At 40.3% G+C, this 21,009-nt stretch overlaps 1 protein-coding gene across 2 annotated transcripts in view; it reads right to left on the bottom strand.

Annotated features, from left to right (window-relative positions):
- The window catches only part of PPARG (peroxisome proliferator activated receptor gamma), a 131,581-nt gene extending 119,375 nt beyond the window's left edge, over window positions 1–12,206 (bottom strand). The window contains exon 1 of one of the 2 annotated variants that reach the window (XM_036431153.1): window positions 12,049–12,206. The gene's annotated coding sequence lies outside the window, so the exon portion shown is untranslated. Of the gene's footprint in view, window positions 1–10,997; window positions 11,047–12,048 lie in introns of those variants that run through there. The other variant, XM_045579191.1, reaches the window with a different exon arrangement.
- Window positions 12,207–21,009: the final 8,803 nt, after the last annotated feature.

Raw genomic sequence — 21,009 nt, 5'->3', positions numbered from 1 at the left:
ACATCTATGTATATAAAAGCCAAGTGACTGGAACGCCAGAATGACTGGTTGCTATGATGCACACTGTGGCCAGCCAACTGGCCTGATCGGGGAGCAGCCCCTCCCCCGAGCCAGCCCTGGCTAAATAGAGGATGGGGGCGGTTGGCCAACTGTCCATGGTCCCTCCCTCCCCCACCAGGCCCACCCCAAACATCCCCCCAACCCTGATTGGTGGCAGGACCGGCTGGACCGCACCCACCCCATCAGGGCAGGCCGGCTGGACCCCATCCACCCACGAATTTGTGTATCAGGCCTCTAGTTATATATAATATACAATAGATAACATATACATATACCCTAAAATAATAAGAAGAGATTGGCATAGCTGGCTTGGCTCAGTAGATAGAGATCAGCCTGCAGTCTGAAGTGTCCCAGGTTCAACTCTGGTCAAGAGCATATGCCCCAGGTGCAGGCTCTATTTCCAGTGAGGGGCAAACAGGAGGCAGCCAATCATTGATTCTCTGTCATCATTGATGTTTCTATCTCTCTCTCCCTTTCTCTCTGAAATCAATAAAAATATATTTAAATAATAATAATAAGAGATGCTTTCCCCTATGGTAGACATAAGTCAAAGTTAAGCACTTAACTCCATGTTACCTTAGCAATGCTGTCTAGACACAGGACTGGGCCTGACTGTGACCTCCTCTTAGTTATCATCTTTCCCACTAACACTGCTGTTAAAATCTAGATAATAATAATCGTAAACTCCTGGAGAGATGTAATTTGTCTGTCTTCATTGTTTTATCCTCCTTCACTAAAACAACTTTTGGCACAAAATAGGAGCTCAATAAATATTTCATGAATAAATAAATCTTCATTAAAAAGGATCTTCTTAGGCTTGCTCATATCAAGTTTGTGTCACCCACAAACAAATTCTAAGAGCTATAAACTGAACCTGTTAGTTTGGGTTTGCCTTGAGCTGTTTAAGGATTAAATCATCAGAAATAGGGGGTAGGGGAACATCCTGGCTGGTATGGCTCAGTGTTTGAGCGCCAACCTATGGACCAGGAAGTCAGGGTTCCTGGTCAGGGCACATGCCTGGGTTTTGGGCTCAATCCACAGTGGGGGGCATGCAGGAGGTAGCCAATCAATGATTCTACTTCATCATTGATGTTTCTATCTCTTTCTCTCCCTCTCCCATCTTTTTGGAAATCAATAAGAAGATATTTTTTTTAAAAAGAAGAAGAAATGGGAAAGGCAGGAAAAAGAGAGAATTAGTATCCCTGATATAAAATTTCTTAAAAGCTTTTAGAACTTTGTTTTCATTTAGATAGTTTACTCTAAAGTCATCAGGCTGATACAAGCTGTTAAAAAAAAAAAAAAAATTCCAAATGAAATGACCAAAAAAAAAAAAAAAATGTGAGTCAAAGGCAAACCACTTTATTTTCCCTTTGGGATTTCTAAAGCAATGCAATAGGGAAAAAAAGGAAAAATAAATTAATTCAGATTTTAGAAATTAATTATTTCTACATGTGTTATACACATGTATTTGTGTAGATATATTATATAGAAGGATATAGATAGATAGATGATAGATAGATAGATGTAGATATATAAATATACAGATATACTAGAGACCCACTGCATGAAATTTGTGCACTGGGGTGGGGAGGGGTCCCTCAGCCCAGCTTATGCACTCTCGCAGCCTGGGAGATTGGGCCTAAGCTGGCAGTCAGACGTCCCTCTTGCATTCTGAGGCTCTCGCAGCCTGGGACCCCTTGCTCCTTACCACCCGCCTGCAGCGGAGGTGGGAGAGGCTCCCGCCACTGCCACTGTGCTTGCCAGCCGTGGCCCAGCTTCTGGTTTAGTGGTGCTCCCCCTGTAGGAGCACACTAACCACCAGAGGGCAGCTCCTGAGTTGAGCGTCTGCCCTCTGGTGGTCAGTGCATGTCATAGTGACTGGTTGTTCTGCCAGTCATTGCTCCATTAGGTTGATTTGCATATTAGGGTTTTATTATATAGGATCTTTTACAATGTTCAGCCCTTTACAGATTTGGGGAAAACTACTCACTTGCTATTTTAAATCTGTTTATTTTTTTTAAAATTGTCACAAATTAAATAAAGGCTTTATAATGATAATTTCTAGTTGAAGTTTACCCTCACAATGTTTCTATAACAGCTCTTTATGATCATAAGCTCAGCATTCTATCAAGAGTTGGAAAACCAAATAACTCTATCATGAGGTTATTTAATTTTATTTATAAAACTAAAAATAATATAAAATAATATTGAATATCAATTGTAATTGAAAAAAATTTTAATAAATTTTAAAATAAGAACATTTGCCCACCTGGTATGGCTCAGTGGTTGAGCATCAATCTATGAACCAGGAGGTCACGGTTTGATTCCTGATGAGGGCACATGCCCAGGTTGTGGGCTCGATCCCAGTGTGGGGCGAGCAGGAGGCAGCCAACTGATGATTCAATCTCATCACTTATGATTCTATCTCTCTCTCCCTCTCCTTTTCTCTCTGAAATCAATAAAAATATATTTTTTAAAAAGAACATTTCAAATTCCTAACAGCTAATAAAGCAACTTTTTTCTTAAAATAGTAATTTCAGGAAAAGCATAGTATATATACATATTTTTCTTTTAAAAAAATTAATGAGGATGACTTGAAAAAATAATTGGAAACTTTTTATTATTTATTTATTTATTTATTTATTTATTAATATTTATTTTGGAAATTGTTTTTAAAAACTTGTTTGTCACTGTCTAATTATATTAAAGAGAACACAGGTCCAAAGAAATCAACAAAATCAAACCTTATGCATGGCTGAACAAAACTAAGAGCCTGTAACAGAGATTGGATATTTTTCTCTCCCAGATAGAGGCTGGTATAGCAAAGAGTAAATATGTGACATAAATTAATTATGAAGTAAAATTGGGTATAACAGAACAGAATCATGCAGTGTCTTATATTATCTTCAATAGCTTTAAAGAAATAAAATATCTAGAGGATTTTTAATGTTTAAGTTATTCTTTGCCTTTATTTTTACTGATTAGGGTCATAGACACACAAAAAAAGCTTTAAGTGTATGTTTTTAACTATAAGAGTAATTTTACATTATTGGCTAACCTTTGGGAAAGAGAAATATATAGAAACAACAACAACAACAACAAAAAGAGCCTTCTATAACCTCACTTTTTAAATATAACTGTCATTATATTTGTATATTCCCTTCCAGATGTTTTCACAAACATATATGTTTATTAAGGTTGCAATCAATAGGGAACATACATTTTTATGCTACTTTTATTTTAACTTAGTATTGTTCAGATTTTCTAGTTTTCTAAATTGTCATTGATAGTTGTATAACATTTCACTTAGTGATTATACCATAATTTATCTAACCATTCCCCTGCTGTTGAATATGTAAGTTATTTCCAAATATTGGTTCCTGTAACTATGCTTTCATGAGTGTTTCTGTGCAATGGCTTTTCCTTTATATCCTCCTCTCTTTTGAAGAAATCCCAGAAGTGGGGGTGAAGCATCACAGAATATTGCCCAATTGCTTTCTAAACAGCCTGGACTAAATCATAGTGACTTCAGAGACATAGGAGACTACAAGTTTCTTCATTCCAGAAAAACAGAATTTTAAAGTAAAAAAACAACAACCCACAACTATTGACAATCACTAGGAAGGCCGTGTTTTCTACTGTTTCTAATCGGGAATTAAGGTTTACAAATCCATATCTTTTAAGTCTGTTTAATGTGAATCCTCTAGGGGAGGAGCATCCCTGGTGATCTTATAAAATTCAGTCTTTGAAGTTGTACTCTGAACTTGGAGACTCAGGATCCTAGCAACCATTCTAAGAGGAGTGACACTTGGACTAAGAAGTGAGTCACCTTGACAGGAGCATATCGACAATAACAATGAGCTTAGTTAAGCAATAAAACGTCAAACCAATAAAGGTAATTTTACAGGATGATCCCAAGAGATTCTACCACTTGGCAGAATATGGCAAAGATCTGAACCAAAGTCAAGGGTAAGGCCTACTGAAAGTAATTCAAACTAAGTGCACTAACCCTCGGACTCTGGGCTATCGGATTAGATGCAGAAATCATCTTGAGTGAGGGGTTCCAAGACGGTCTACATCAGAATTTCCTAGAGAGCTTGTTAAAACACATCCCCCCCCCCCCCCCCATCGTTTCTGATTCAGTTGGTCTGGGGTGGGGCCTGAGAGTTTGTATTTCTACCAAGTTTTCTGCCGGTGCTGAAATGACCACACTTTGAGAAACACTGCCTTCTATTATTTCTGTATCGTTATTAAAACATTCATTGTGTGCCTATATGTAGTATAGGCTGGAGCTAGAAGAATAAAACCCAGTCAGTACCTATTTCAAGAAACTGATAATCTGTGTATTTTTTTATAGGCGTTGTACTACTTTATCCTAAAAATCAACAATTTGGATCTTGCTGAAAACAGTTTAAAAATATGTTATATTGCCTTAAATAAAGTCAGGATGTTTCTAATGGGTTCCAAATGCTTTAGGAAAATATGTAGTAATCCTACATTGGCAAATGCCTGGGTATTTCCTTCACTCTTCTGGATTTTATTGACATATGCAAATGATTTGTTAAATTAGCTTATTCATTTATATACACACCATTCATATGTTTTCTCTTTCATAAACTCTATCCACTGTATAAAACAAGAGGAAGAACTTATATAAGTACTTTTCTATTTGCAAAAACTTATTTCTATAAGTGATTATCAACTGACAGAAAAGAACAACATTTAGCAAGGTTAAGATTTTGAGATTTTGTACTTTAGATTCAGACTGCAACAATACTGTGGAAAAGTGAGTGACAAATAAGCAATATGCTTAGTCATAGGCATGTGGTGTTTAAATACCTAACTGTTTAACACTACCTATCAGCTGATTCACATAATTAATTAACTTGCTTTTGAGGTTGCTACTAAGCTTCTATTTCTTTCTTTTTTAAAAATATATATTTTATTGATTTTTTACAGAAGGGAAGGGAGATGGATAGTTAGAAACATCGATGAGAGAGAAACATCGATCAACTGCCTCCTATACATACTGGAGATATGCATGCAACCAAGGTACATGCCCTTGACCGAAATCGAACCTGGGAACCTTCAGTCTGTAGGCCGATGCTCTATCCACTGAGCAAAACCGGTTAGGGCCTAAGCTTCTATTTCTAACTGAGATGTGTTGGCTTGCCATAACTATTTTTGGCAAAAAAAGCAAAAAAAAAAAGCATATATGACATTTTATGGTCTGTAGATTTTCCAAAGCATTAAGTGTTATTTATACGTCTAGAGTGTACTGTTTTTCTAATGAGATTGAAAGAGACCCTTCATTTCAATTTATCAAAAAGCTACTTTAAAAGTCTGGAAGAATTAACTCATGTAAAGACTAGATAATTTGTCTAACATCACAGAGAAAATAGAAGACACAGTGAGAGATAATATTCAGATAATTGATTACATTAACCAACATTAACCTTAATTATGATAACATTTCATAGGTAAATTGATGTTTGGGAAAAACAACTTGACTTCTTTTAAAGCAAAAATGATTCAAGAAGGAATTACAACTTGTGCGTTGTTGTTGTTTTTAAATGATTTCAGAGAAGAAGGGAGTGGGAAAGAGAGAATCACTGATTGGCTGCCACCTGCATGATCCCCAGTTGAGCCTGCAACCCTGACCAGGAATCGAACTGTATCCTCCTGGTTCATAGGTCAATGCACAACCACTGAGCCACACCGGCCTGGCTCAGCTTGTGTTGATTTTAAAGAGAAAAATAAAGGCATTTTGGTGGGGGAGAATATATTCTTTCCTATCACTATTTCAAATAGCTATTTTCATATTTTATCTCATGAAGGCTGATTTATAGAGAAACTGGGACATGATCTGCTTTCATTTTATTTTTCCTTCTCTTTCAAACAAGAGAGTTTTCTATCCCTAAAAGGCTTCGTTTTCAGGCAGCAAGGAAACGAGGAACTAACTTCTCAGGTTTTTTGCTGATAGTGATTTAAAGAATTAACCTTGCTAGAAATACTAGCATTTTGAAAGTGGGCTCCAAACTTTCAAATGACAAAGACAGTTTTAGAGATGGAATGACAGCCAGTGAGGTGGGGTCACGGTTAAGGGGTTCTTTGCAGTGTTTCATCATTGCGTTCTGGCAGTCTGATAGGTATGTTTCCCCACTCCCTTCCCTATAAAGGAAAATGTATTCCTTAAACATACAGGATAAGAATATCCTCTTTCTATTCCCTTTCCCAGAGGCAACTTATAGAGCCGGGGAGAATAACAGTGCTAAATCGCAACGTTAGAACGTAAAGCTCCTCTGAAGTTCTATGAGGTCATCAGGGAGCAGGGTAAATTCTTAGAAGCCAACCTCATAATTTAGCTCTGTGCACAGTAACTACGCAACCTGCTAATTGTGGGAGTTGAGCATACGGAAATCTCCGACACTCCTACTCAGGGTATTTCCCTATTTTTCTACCTCCCTCATATCTGCTGTCTACTTATCTATGGTAAACTGTGAAGGACTTCTTACCCCAGGTTTACACTAATCTGAACTCTTCTCAAAAGGTCAGGAAATATGTCTTAATTCGTCTCATCCACATTGTGTAATTCTCTTAGAGGAGTTCACAAATTAAACTTTTTTTTTTTAATCAGTTAAAACTTGCAATGAATTTATTTTCTAAAATCAATGCGGGGGGGGGGGGGGGGGGAATGTTCCCTAAACAGATATTGAGCCCAACTGAACTAAACCAACATGTGATCTAGTTTAAATCCTGACGGCAAGGTTTGGCATCTCTATTTTAGCTGATTATGTTACGTGAATCGATGGCTTCATTTCTTTCCTTTACATCGGAGCAATCGCAGTAGGAAAAAGAAACTCAGTGTCCCCAAAAAAAGGTTTTTCAAATTGAAAGTGACCCAGTCGCTGGAATAGAAGGTAAAGCAACGACTCTGAGAAAGCACAGGCTATACTATTAATAGAGTGGAGGCTAATGCCACTCCCCGGTTTGCACCCCAAAGGAAAAGCCACAGAGAAATAGAGCGCTCACCCACAGGCCTCCGCCTCTCAGTGCCCTCTGCTTCCCCTTCCTTTCAGCCATGTCTACACTTGGGCTTTGTAGCCCTATGTTCTAGGAACACAGTGCAGTGCAGGCCTGAAACCAAGACTTTTACTTTCTCGCCTAGGGGACCCTTCACAATAAAATGTATTAATTAACAATTCATAAGGAGGGTGTATCACTTTTTAAGCCGCTAAAAGCCCAATTTTTTGGTTACAGCTTGTTAAAAGCAGACCCAGTTTTCAAGATCAGCACATCATTTCGCTTTTTAAGCAGCGACGCTACATTGTCTTTTGATTCTAAGGATCATAGCGCTCATTCTACAAAAACACTTGCTCCTGGGTAACATACAATAACTTCTCACAGGGTGCACCATAAATATAAATAACGAATGGAACTTTATTTTTTTTAAAGGCACAAAAGGCGCCTTCTAGGCGCACTGGACATACACAATTGACACAGGAGGATCCACACGGCACCCACTGTAAGACTCACAAAGACAATATCAACAAAACAAAGATAATTATTAGGCTGATTTTTATCCGAAGTAATCAGGGAATGATGACAATTTAAAATTGAATAATAACGAAATATTTCCACAAACATTTTGCAAATCGATCACCTCGTGGCAAGCATTATCTTCAGGTCATTCTTAACAATAATCTCAAAATTAGTGCCAGGGTGAACTATTTACATTTGCTAAAGAGTTATTCAGCTATACCATAGAATCATAAAGGTTCTCTTTAAAATATCAGCTCAATAATATTCAGGGCCAAGGTCACTTAACGTTACAAAGGCTTGCTTACAAAAAAGTCTTAAAGTCATACAAAAAACCCCACGGTAAAATAACTGCATTGCTTTTTCCATTTCACAGGTGAGAAAATGGAGAGTTAGAAAGAATAGTGACTTGCCCCGCTATAATAACTGAAACGGTTAAAAATATAAACACTCATATTCTGAATTAAATGTCCACTATTAAAATATTGGTTTGCATTGATTGTTGAAGGAAAATATTAAGATTATATAAACCCCGTTTTAAAATAATTTAAGCATATATTATTTTTGGTGATAGTTTTTCTTTTTTTTTCTTCAGCAAATATTATTGGTGATAGCTTTTGTCTTAATATCTGCAAAAGTTTTCCCCAAAATACGGCCTATTGTAGTGGTGCCAACTTCCTTTCAAGAACCTTCTTAAGTATTTAGGTAAATAAAAACTAAAACCTGACATTTTTATAAAATGATGTTTTATAAAACAAAGTCACATAACTCCTCCAAATCTACTTCTGTATTGTGATAAAATACAAATAGTTAATAAGAAAACCCCATGAAGATTACAAATAATCTTCAACTTAACATATATCTAGAATGACGTGAAACTAACTGAACTGTAATATTCTGGGTCTATCTATATTTCCGACATGGTTATTAACAGGTCTTATTTTATTTTTTAGAGTCAAATTAGATCAGTTTTGAAGGAACTCTGTAAGCATTTTAAATCGCTGCTCTTTTGTTGCCTTTCGGCGTTAAGAGGGAGGAACGGGACAGCTCAAGAGGTCAACTACCCTAATGCGGAGATCTACTAGGAAAAAACGAAGAAAACCAAGTTAGAAATTCAGATTAACAATTTTTAAAGCAGGGGGCATATTTTTACACTTAAAAAACCGGCGACTTAATCAAGTTTTCTTGATTTGTGATTCAAAAAAATGCTCTGTGATGAAATTTATTTAGTGGAATCTTATGAGACCAAAAATTTGTTCCAGTACCTTTGCCACACCTTATGACATGTATTTCTAAATTCAAATGACAAGGAATTCAGCAGAACAACACCCACAAGTTAGAATTACTAACATTTTCTGTCCTATCATTTGGGCATATGTAGATCTTAAAAAAGAAGCAAAAGGATGGGCCAGGAAATATAAAAACATTTGTAAAGCATTATTTTAACATATTTTCCCTACTTCGCTATAGTCTCCTGTTATTAACAACCATTTCATAATTTGAAAACGAAGTGAAATGTATTAATACTTGTATATGCTTTCACAGCAAGGCCTTTCACGCCGCTTTCACACACATAATTATCTTGATAATTAAAGTTGGTGGCAAACATCCCCATTTTCAGAGAATTAAGTATTTGTTTATAATCCTATTACTTACTAATTAAAAGTAATTAGCCGTGGTCAATAATGCATTTCTAATGCATACTCCTAAAGTCACACGTTTTCTCCTGTATCAATTTTAATACACAGGGATACTGTAATTTAAATGTCACAGTGATTTTGGAATTATATTGTGATTTTTAAAAACTATCATTTATTATTTTTAAATGTAATTCTGAAATATACAAAGAAACGGACATTTAGAAAACTAGTCTCTTTAAAGAAAATAGCGTATTTAATTATTAAAAATACCAATTACAGTACAGTATTAATTTTAAAAAGCAATTATAGCCCTAGCTGATAGCTCTGCTGGTTACGCATCACCCTGATACAGCAAGATTGTGGGTTTGATCCCCGATCAGGGCACATATAAGAAGCAACCAATGACTGCATAAATAAGAGGTACAACAAATTAGTGTTTCTCTCAAATCAATTTTTAAAAAGATTTTTTTAAAAATGTTATATTCCTTTAAATTTAAGAATGAAAAACAGAGCGTCCCAAAAAACTTAGTCTGGAGTTCTGCAAACCTTTATACTTCACTGATGCCATGCCTTTTATAGCAGTTCTTGTAAAAGCTAGAGACTGCTCGCTTCGGCAGCACATATACTAAAAAGCTAGAGACAAATATGAAAAAGTTTTGGTTTTAAAAATTATATCACGAGTTCCCCCCCCCCGTGAGTTGCAAAAGATCAAGTAGTCATGAGTTGATTTTAAGATCTTTTAGTTTAAGATTTAATTATTAGCAAGTGAAATATCAAATATCATTTCGTTTAAATAAAGGAGAAAATTATGCAAAGTACACAGTATGACAAAAATGGATGGCTTTGTAATAACTTCACTTTTGGGCTAAAACAACGCCAATTTAAAATTTGTGTATAGTATTAAAAAATACTATGAAATGTATTAACTTTAGAGTGAATCTGATTTAAAATAGACAATACAAAAACTGGTTTTAAAACTTGAGCAGGAGCTTTTGAAATATCACTCCAAATGTTAACTGGTAGCATCTAGGAGTGTTTTCTATAAAAGTTAATTAGGAGTAGAAGGTAGTTCCTTAAGAGAAAAGCCACAGTGAATGTCTATGCCAGCCTCTACCCAGAAGGGTTTTCGAGATCATTTAGCTCCACCAGGTTGGTTCTGCTTTCAGTCAGCGACTGATCACTTAGCTATGGACAGGAAGAGTACCAGGAGCATCTGAGGTCTGTCCAAGATCTATCTGCCCAGGTCTTTTTTTTTTTTTTGTAAAGGTATGTTAATCCTTGATCTCTCAATAACTCCAGTTACAATCTGTCTCATGAATGATAAAAGCACTTGACATAAAATAATGCACTTCACAATCAAGGTTCTCTCATCCAGCAATGGGTTTCACACACCACTCAGCTCATCATCTTGCCTGGTTTTGTTTTCAGATGTAATTCACACAAATCAGGTTTACATTTTTGTCCCCAAACTTGAAAGGAAAAGAAGAAAAACTTTAGCTTCTTCAAGACCAGACTACTTTATTATTATTATTATTGTTGTTGTTGTTATTATTATTATTATTATTATTATTATTATTTATTTGACTCTCCTGAAGTAACTGACACTAGTTCCCCAACCATTATCCTCAGACTCCAGTGAATTAGATTAAAATGAGAGCACAGCACTGCAATAGGATCAACATCGTGATCCTCCTGCCAATTTTTTGGACACACACACCACACATTTCAACAAAATGCAATTACAGGGAGCCAACTCACCTAAGCCCCGGAGTTAGCGAGGATTAGGAGTGCAGCCTCCTGGCTCCCAGCAGAGGTAAGGGCCCTCTGTACCTAGCTGACCTTATATAAAAGCAGAGATAGGTTACTCCCAGGTTCTGCCTCCGCACCTAGGCTCCTCCCCGCAGACCGCGGCGGAGGACCACGACTACACACCCACCCCGCACCCCCACCCGGAGGGGCCACCCCGCCCGCCGCCACCCACCCCGGCCGGGCTGCAGGGCGCTGCGGGCACCGGGGGAGCCCAGGGCACCCTCCCGCTGCCTGTGCGAACCCGGGGAGCGGGAGGGGGCCGCGCGCTCCATCCCTGACCACGCCGGGGGGGGGGGGGGGGGAACCCCAGCACACACCTCCAGAGCCCCCTCGGCTCAGGGCTAGCGGAGTGCTTTCGGGGCTCCGGCGAGGGGGGTGTGAAGGGGACCCCAGGACGCCCCTCGCTAAACTGTCAACACCAACTCCGCACGGCGACTCGAGGTCCCGGCTCCGCACACCCAGCAGGACGCCCCGCGCGGGACCCCGCGTTTCCGCCCCCAAGTTCCCCGGAGCGGCTCCCGGCGCCTGTCCGCTCCCCTGTCCGCTCCCGGCGCCTCTCCGCTCCCCTCCGGGCTCCCCTCCGGGCTCCCCTCCGGGCTCCCCTCCGGGCTCCCCTCCGGGCTCCCCTCCGGGCTCCCCTCCGGGCTCCCCTCCGGGCTCCCCTCCGGGCTCCCCTCCGGGCTCCCCTCCGGGCTCCGGGCGGCGGCGGGGGCGCTGGGCGCGCGCCTCCCGGGCGGGACCGCCGGCCGCTCACGCCGCCCGCGCGCAGCCCGTGCCCTTCCCGCCGCGGCCGCTCGCGCTTCCCGGGGGGCCTCTCCGGGCGCCCCTCAGCCCGGACCCCCCGCGGGCCCCGACCCCTTCACCGGGGACCCCTCCCGGCGGCCCTCAGCCAGTCTCCCCGCTCCCCGCCCGCGCCTTCGGGGGGGGGGTCGCCTCAGCCCGACTCCCCGCGTCCCGCTCCTCGGCGCCCCCTCAGCCCGCGGCCCGGCGGGACCCTGACCTGTGGCGGCGGCGGCGGCGGCGGGTGGCGCCCGCTCCGGTGCCCGGTGCCCGGTGTCCTGGAGGCTGACCGAGCGCCCCGGGCGGCGGCTCCGCGCGGGCTCGGGCTCCGGCTCCCAGTGCGGTCGCCCCGCCCGCCCGCGGCCGAGCGGGACCTGAAGGGGCGGCGGCGCGGGCGGCGGGCGGCGGGCGGCGGGCGGGAGGGAGCGGCCGCGGCGCCCGCCGGCGCACAGTAGGGCCGCGCGCCGCGCCGCCTTTTCGGAGCGCCCACTGTGTGCCCCACCGGGTGTGTTCCCGCAGCCGCCGCTGGGAGGCGGCCCGATGGTCCCATTCCTCAGGAGAGAGGCCGCCACGTCGGGGAGCGCCCAGGTGCGGGGCTCCGGGGCCGCCCTGCCCTCCTCGCGGGGGTCTGCGGGATTCCCCCGGGTCCCCGGTCCCGTCGTTCTCCTCAGTGACATTCTTTACAAAAAGACACGAAACCACACTTGGGAATCACCTGTTCTTTAGTCTGACACCCAACGGGGCGACACACGTTCAAGGTCCCCCTTTTGCACCCGTGATTCACATGGGTAATCAGTCACTCAGGGCGACAGGGTTTTCGTTTTAATCATTCAAAGCATTTCTTAAGCCCACGAGCAGACTGTCTTTCATTCTCTGGCAGCGGTTCTGACACCCAGGGACCCCGGCCCTGGGCTGGGGGTGGGACGTGGCCGGTGGGAATCTCAGGCTTCCCAGTTTGAGAAACCTTTTGGGGTCATGCTGCCTCCGAAGAGAAGTGCAGGGTGGATTGTGGGGAACCCCTTTTCCTGCCGCTCTCTCCACCAAGCAGAGAGATGCCCCAGCAGAAGGCCTCTGGTCCTCTGGACAGGGGGCCTTACTTACTCTGCCTTCTCCTCATCCCATTTACTGGACATCCTGTTCCAGGCCTGGCCCTCCTTGGGGAGGTAGAGCTGAGCAAAGTCCCTGATTTCAAGAAGCGTATCCCTGACTTGCCCAAGCAAGATACTCTTGATTTTCTTTAACATTTTAACTTGTGGGGGATGCCTAGAGCTCTTCCCTCTAGGGCAGAAGTTCCTCCTTTGTAATTTGAAGTAAATTTTTGTGAGGATGAGTATCATCCCATCAGTAAAGATTCAGAGCTTATACTGATAAATTCCCATTTTTCCACTCGTCCCCTAAAATAAGAGGTTAAGAGCCATAGTTTTAAGGGACTTCAGAGATCAATTTACCGACCACTGAAAAGCCCTGTTGCTTTGCCTGCCAGTTAGGGAGTCAGGTTGACATGGCTTAACATTCTATACTCAGGCCTGAAGTGCTGTATGCATCCTACTTCTTGTTCTTATTTTTAAGTTTAAATTCTCTATTGTTTAAGTCTCCTTTTCCCCCCCCCATTGGCCTCTCCCCAGCCCAACCCCTCAGCACCTGCCCTCACTCCCCCTCTGCGCCCCTCTGGGTTCATTGGTTTTGCTCATATGCACACATACAAGTCCTTTGGTTGATCTTTTACCCCCTCCCTCTCCTGCCACCCCCCAGCCCCGCATTCCCTCATAGGTTGGACTGCATCTTACTTCTTGATCATTCCAGAGTTCCAATCTGCTTTATTTTTTAAAAACCAGCTTTATTGGGATGTAATTTACAAAATCTAAAATTTAAATACTATACATTTTAAATGTACAATTTAATTATTTATTATTTATTGACAGAATTGTGCCAGCATCACCATCACCCCCAAAGAAACCTTCCTTCCATTAGCAGTCATTCCCATTTGGGGCCACCAAATTAGGCAACCACTAATCAGTTTCTGTCTCTATAGACATATTTATTTTGGACATTTCATATAAATGGTATCACATGTGGCCTTTTGTGACTGGCTTCTTTTACTTAACATGTTTTCAAGGCTCACCAATGTTACAGTATGAATCAGTATTTCATTCACTTTTATGGCTAAATAATATTCCATTATATGAGTATATCACATTTTGTTTATCTATCAGTTGATGAATATCTGGGTTGTTTCCATTTTTGGCTATTAGGAATAATGCTGCTGTGAACATTCATGAGCAAGGTTTGTGTGGATATATTTTTCATTTCTCTTGGGTATATACCTCAGAGCAGAATTTTTGGGTCATAATGGTAACTCTATATTTAATTTTTAAAGAATTGCCAGATTGTTTTCCAGAGCAGCTACACCAATTTACATTCCTATCAGCAATGTAATCCTTATGAGGATTCCAATTTTTCTACATCTTTATTGTCTGTCTTTTGTATTTCAGCTAATCTAGTGGGTGTAAACTGGTATCTCATTGTGTTTTTGATTTGCATTTTCCTAATGACTAATTACACAAGCATCTTTTCATCTGTTTATTGGCCGTTTGTATATCCTCTGATGAAAAGTCTATTCAAATCCTTTGTGCGTTTTTAAATTGGATTATTTGTCTTTTTATTTGTTTATGTACAAGTCCCTTGTCAGGCATATAATATGTAAATATTTCCTTCCATCCTGTAAATTGTCTTTTTGCTTTCTCCATGGGGTCATTTGAAGCAAAAGGTTTTTTAATTTTGGTTAAATCCAATTTATTATTTTCTTTTGGTGTCATATCAATGCCTAATCCAAAGCCTTGAAAATTTATTCCAAAATTTTCTTCTAAGACTTTTATAGATTTAACTCTTACCTTTAGGTTGTAACCCATTTTGAGTTTAATTTTTATATGCTATAAAGTAGAGCCAATCTACTTTTGTTGGGAAAGTTCCAATTCAACTACATTGACTAAAGGGAATCTCACCATTGTGAATTCATAATTGGTGCAACATTTTAGAGTTGACTTGAATACTTTCTAAATTCCCTTTAAATATAAACATTTTGTGATTTTTTTCAAAAGTGATATGAAGCTTATAAATGTAAGAAGTTAAGTAATATAAACAGAAATAATATAAACCTGTCTTTCAAACTACTGGTCTTAATCCATTGGTAGCTTATTAAAATCAATTTAGTGGATCATGACCAGTATTTCTTAATGTCAAATAAAACATATCAGAACAGAAACTATCAGAAAGCACCTCTCAAATTAAAGAATGTATTGTTTAATAATTTTTGCATTAGTTATGTATGTGCAGTTGCGTGTACCAGGAATTGGTATAAAATGTTTCTTACTGTGCGCCACATTTTAAAAAGTTGGAAAAACACTGTATAATCTGTAGTTGCAAAATTCTTTCATTCCACAAACATTTATTGAGTGCTTATTTTATGCCAGGCCCTCTGCTAAGTGCTAGGAATAAAATGATAAACAGCACATGGTCTCCACCCTGCAACAGTATACATATGCAGTTGGATCCATATGTAGTTTCTGGAGACAAAAGATTGTGCCTGGGTTCATTTTCCTCAACCACAAGGGCTCCTTCCAAATGTCTGATCCTGCGGCCTTCCCCCTCACCCCCCAATTAATGTTCAGTTGTTTATCTCATTTGAGATTTGTCAACATATTGGCTTTTCTTCTAACTACGGGAACTTTGGCCCCAGGTTCATAATTGCATACTATGTTTATTATATTGGGAAGAAAGTACAGATCTACTAGCAGGAGTTGGTCATACTGAATTGATTCTCATTTTACTCCAACTATATGTAAACAGAGTCTCACAGACAGATGCCAGGTATTTTTAAATTCTGGTAAACTACTTTTTAAAATATATACATAAATAGTTGATTCAGAGGAGGGGAGAAGGAGAGAGAAAGAGATAGAAACATCAATCATGAGAGAAAATCATTGATTGGCTGCCTCTGCACACCTCCCACTGGGGATCAATCCTGCAACCTGGGCATGTGACCTTGACTGGAATCGAACCCAGGACCCTTCAGTCTGCAGGCCAATGCTCTATCTACTGAGCCAAACTAGCTAGGGTGGTAAACTACTTTTTAAAGGGAAAATTTTAAATCATGACAAAAAGTTTATTTTTCAAGGGTTCAGCAAAAACAGTGTTGCCATTAATAGGGACCTGTAACCATTTTGCAGATGAGTTTAGAAAAGTAAAGTGCTGGGTTTCTAGTCACCCAATTGAGTCACTTATTTGCAGCAGCTGTGTACAAGCATAGCTCTGACATTTGCTCCTCCTTTTTACCTGAGATACCATTTATCAGTCTCTAAACACCATAGATTCTCAGATGATTTATAAGATCTTAATTTAAACTTTAAAAAAGTATAACCAGTTCAACATGCTGGACAGGTTAAACACACACATTGACATCTATAGATAAATCTACTTTTTATATGACTCTACAGTATTACGTTCCCACACGATTTTTAAATCTATGAAATTTTAAATGCAACTTTAAATATTAATAAGGTCCCTTTCTCTCCTCCTTTCCCTATTGCAGGGGTGTCGAACTCAATCAGAGAAGGGGCCAAAATCTAAAATCCAGCCTAAATCGCGGGCCGAATGGTTTACTGAACAGTCATAAACTGTCATTGTGATGGAAACGCAGCGGAGTGCAGTGATGACAGCGCGGTGCGGGCCACATTGCAAGGCCTGGCGGGACGGATTTGGCCCGCGGGCCTTGTGTTTGACACATGTGCCCTATTGTGTCCTTTCTTTCTTGCCCCTCACCAAATGATTGCCTATTTGTTACAAGGTATTAAGTACCAAAATCAGGCTTGTAACTCAATTTTGGAAAAAAATTAAAGAAGACATAATTTTAAGGCCATTTCTTCAATAATACACTTTAATATTGAATGAAATTACTCCCTATTTTTGAGAATATTTTATTTTTTCATAAGTTATGAACACCTATGAAATTAACGATGACATTCAATTCCAAAAAAACTCCATTTGATAGTTTCAGTAGTTTTGAGTTAGACCAGTGGTTGGCAAATCACGGCTCATGAGCCACATTCATCTCTTTGTCCCCTTGAATGTTCTAACGCCACTTCTTAAAATAGACTCGACCAGGCCCAAAACTGACTTCTGTGCATGGGCCACGAAGTTTCAATCGCACTGTATGTACGTACCCACACGTGGCATTTTGTAGAAGAGCCACACTCAAGGGACCAAAGAGCCACAAGTGGCTTGAGAGCCGCGGTTTGCAGACCACTGAGTTGGACTATTAAAGTTTTAAGGTTTTACTGGTTTGAAAACATCTTTTGAAGGTTAAAAATACTTCTGATTTTCAGGGAATAAAAAAAGAGAACATTTTGCCTTGCTTTATCAATATTTTTCCACTTTCCCCCCCAAAAATAGACCCATCTTTGTACATCAGATTGACCTCTCAGCAGTAAGAGGTAGGAAGCAGAGTAGCAGATGTTGGGAAGAAGGGTTCTCCTGTTCACCGTGGGGGGCGGAGTTTCCAGAACAGGAAAATTGTCCTACTTTCCATTTGTCTTTTCTTTTTAATAAGTTTGTTTTAATTAAGGTCTGGTAGAATGGAAAGAGTCCTGACCTTTATCTTTACTCATTGTGAAATTGAGCAGGAAACTCACCCTCTCTGAGGCTTAGTTTCCTCATCTCTGAAATGGAAATATCTATAATAATAAAAGCATAATATGCTAATTAGACCAGACAGCTGAATGACCTTCTGGACAAGGCCAGGGCGGCAAAGGCTGAGCCCCTTGCACGAATTTCATGCATCGGGCCTCTAGTATCTTCATAATCTCATCGATGAGATAACATGAGAAAATGCCAAGTCAGGCTCTTAGTAGAAACTCAATAAGTGTTGTTTATTAAATAGGTGAAAGCATTAAGAATTTTTTTTTTTCTGATAGCCACTCAATATAGTAAAGCTCAATTTGGATGTTAAGTGAAGGTTCTTTTCATATATCCATCATATTTAGTCATCATGGGGTCTACATGAACACTCTACTTTCTTACATGTAAAAAATTTCACTATTCTAATAGGTAGATTTTAAAATAATGATGGGCCCCAGATTCCTCTATGAATTTATAGGTCCTAGACTTAGCCATATATTGATAAAACTAAAACACAAATATTTCTGTGATGGAAAACATAGAAGTAGACAGAATAGTATGACATAGTATGAGACTCTACAGCCCCACCCACACCCAGTCTAACCTACTTTCATTCCCCCACCTCTGCCATGCCCATAAAGTTTCAGTTTATAGTCAACCTTGTTTCTTCTATTCCTTCAACAACCTCCCTCAAAATCCCCAAAGCATATCATCCTATACAATGAAAGGCTAATATGCAAATCAACCAAACAACAGAATGACTGGTTGCTTTGACATGCAGTGACCACCAGGGGCAGACACTCAATGCAGGCACTGCCCCCAGTGGTCAGTGTGCTCCCACAGGGGGAGTGCCATTCAGCCAGAAGTCAGGCTCAAGGCTGGTTAGCAGGAGCCTCTCCCACCTCTGCAGCAGTGCTAAGGATTATCAGTTGGACATCCCCCAAGGGCTTCCAAACTATGAGAGGGTTCAGGCCAGGCTGAGGGACAAATTTTGTGCACCAGGCCTCTAGTATATAATAAAAGCCCAATATTCAAACTGACTGAACAGCAGAATGACCAGTTGCTATGATACACACTGACCACTGGGGGCATATGCTCAACACAGGAGTTGCCCCCAACCTATAGGCCCAGGTTAGCCATGTCAGGTGCCAGTGGGGGGGCCCAGGGGGCCCCCCCAATCGCTCTGCCAGTCATCCCACAGATGGGCCCTGATTGCCAGCCAGGCCTAGGGACCCTACCCATGCATGAATTTCACGCACTGGGCCTCTAGTTTTATCATAAAATATTCAAGCTGTTTTAAAAATGTTGTTCTTAAGTCCTTTATTTAAAAGTTGATTTGCTTTGGGAAATTTTGGATTTATAAAAAAAGTTTCTCTACTGAAAATTTTTTTAACTCAAAGTCTTTCATGGGCGAGCTGTAAAATGTGTTCATTGCTGGGAGAACCATTGTCTCCAGCTACGGAGTTCCAGAGGACTTTAGGACATAAATATGTTTAGGCTGAGAAATGGGCAAGGAAGTTGGACCTGGGGAAAGGTAGTTATGGTAGTTTCAGTTGTTAACAACAACAACAATCCCCCTCCAAAAATAACCACCACCACACAACAACCCTTGTGGACCTGTGCCAAGAACAGGTTTCAATAGATACAAGGCCCCTATGTTTTAGGAAAGCTGGGGAACCTGGATTGGCAGAACCCTAGGGAATGGACACCTTCTGCCACCAGAAGTTTTCTTCTTTTATCATCCATTATTATCCTCTACTTGGGTTGTACAAATGAATATCATGTGCCAAAGGTTGGGGAGCATTGCAACACCTTAGTCTTACCCTCTGGAAGACCTCCCTCGGAGTAATCATGTTCCTCAGTGCTCTGATTGCTCCTCTTCACATGGTGCATTTTTCTGGTCTAACACTTGTTGCAGTTTGGTATATAGGTTGTTGGTGTAGTGTCTCTTTTCCCTAACTAAGATTAAGTGCTTTGACAGCAGAAGCAATGGTTTGTTAATCTTTTCATGCCAAGGACATACTGTACTACAAGGCCTAAAACCAACTAAGTGGGCAATCAACGACTGACTGCTAGGTGTTTAACTTGCAAGATCATGCCTACTATTAAGTAAATAATTCAAGTGTCATCTGTCATCAAGAGGTCTTCCATCACTATTGTTCTTTATTCTCTTAAGAGTTTTATTTTTCTTTGTACCATGAATCGCTACCTGAAATTACTTTTTGAACTTTATTATTTGTCTACCTGCTCTAGAATGTCAACTCCATGAACACAGCGATTTTTAAAAGACTTTATTATTATTTGAGAGCAGCTTATGTTCACAGGAAAATAAGAGGAAGGAACAAAAATTTCCCATGTACTACCTTCTGAGACAGGGATTTTTAAAGTTCATTTTTGTAGCCCTGGCTTATGGGAATTATACAGGCTGTCCATGAGTTTTTATTATTGAAATAATAGGGATGTCAAATTTTAATCACCTTTAGAATTTGTGTTTCAACATTTATGTCTACAAATTTGATTATTATTTATTTATGTAAACCCCAGCCAAGCTATTAAATTGAGCCTTACTTAGTTAATCACAGACCTTTCTGTTCTTATTAATGTATTTTTTGTTTTGAACATTGGGACCCAGGTGCCAACTTTGCTCTTGATACCTGGGACAACTATTATTGATAAACAATTTTTGTTTTGGGCAGAGTCTGAGGACTGAGCATTTTGAGTCTATAGCTTAAGAGCTGAGCTTCCTAGCAGAGTGATTTCAATGTTCTGTTCCTACAATGATTTCTCAATAAGCCATATCCCCTTTTAAAGAAGGTGTTTCTAGGCATCTAGGTACCTATCTCTTAAAAGTCTGAAGGGTATGAGCTAACAGACTTCTTGCTGCTATGGTCACCATACAGATGTTTTTCTAGTCTTCAGCTTGCTAGCCTTGTCACTACACATAAAGGAGCATTTTTCATGCATCTAAAGAAAATGGATGTCCCTTTCTGGAGGTGAAACTTTGGAACAGGGGGACTTTTTCTTTCTGTTTTGCATTTCTACTGCATCTCAAACTTTTACGTAATTGGCAGATTGATTATGAATTGAACTTATATGTGTAGAAACTTTTGTACTATAGTGGAAAGAAGTGGAAGAAGTGGGAGGGAGGTGGTGAGATGTGTATGCTTTACTGAAGAGTAATACTTTGTTTATTGACATCACAGCTTGGCAGCATCTCTTCCTACTCCCATGACATGGATATTTTTTCCTCCTCAAAGTATTTTTATGATTTTAATATCTCATAACTATTCATTTATTCTCTCAGTAAAATTTCAGTAGGTTAATTTCTAACTAACTTTGACTAGTATGCAGAACAACAAATAAATAAACAAGAAAATAAACAAAAACTTATTGACACAAACAACAGTATAGTGGATTAACAGAGGGAAGGGAGGCATAATAAAGGGTAAAAGAGATCAAATATATGGTGACTAAAAAAGATTTGACTCTGGGTGGTGAGCATACAATG

Source organism: Pipistrellus kuhlii, unplaced genomic scaffold (genome assembly GCF_014108245.1).
Source record: "Pipistrellus kuhlii isolate mPipKuh1 unplaced genomic scaffold, mPipKuh1.p scaffold_m20_p_11, whole genome shotgun sequence".
In the NCBI taxonomy this organism is placed as follows: Eukaryota; Metazoa; Chordata; class Mammalia; order Chiroptera; family Vespertilionidae; genus Pipistrellus; species Pipistrellus kuhlii.
This window is presented reverse-complemented; position numbering and strand designations above follow the sequence as displayed.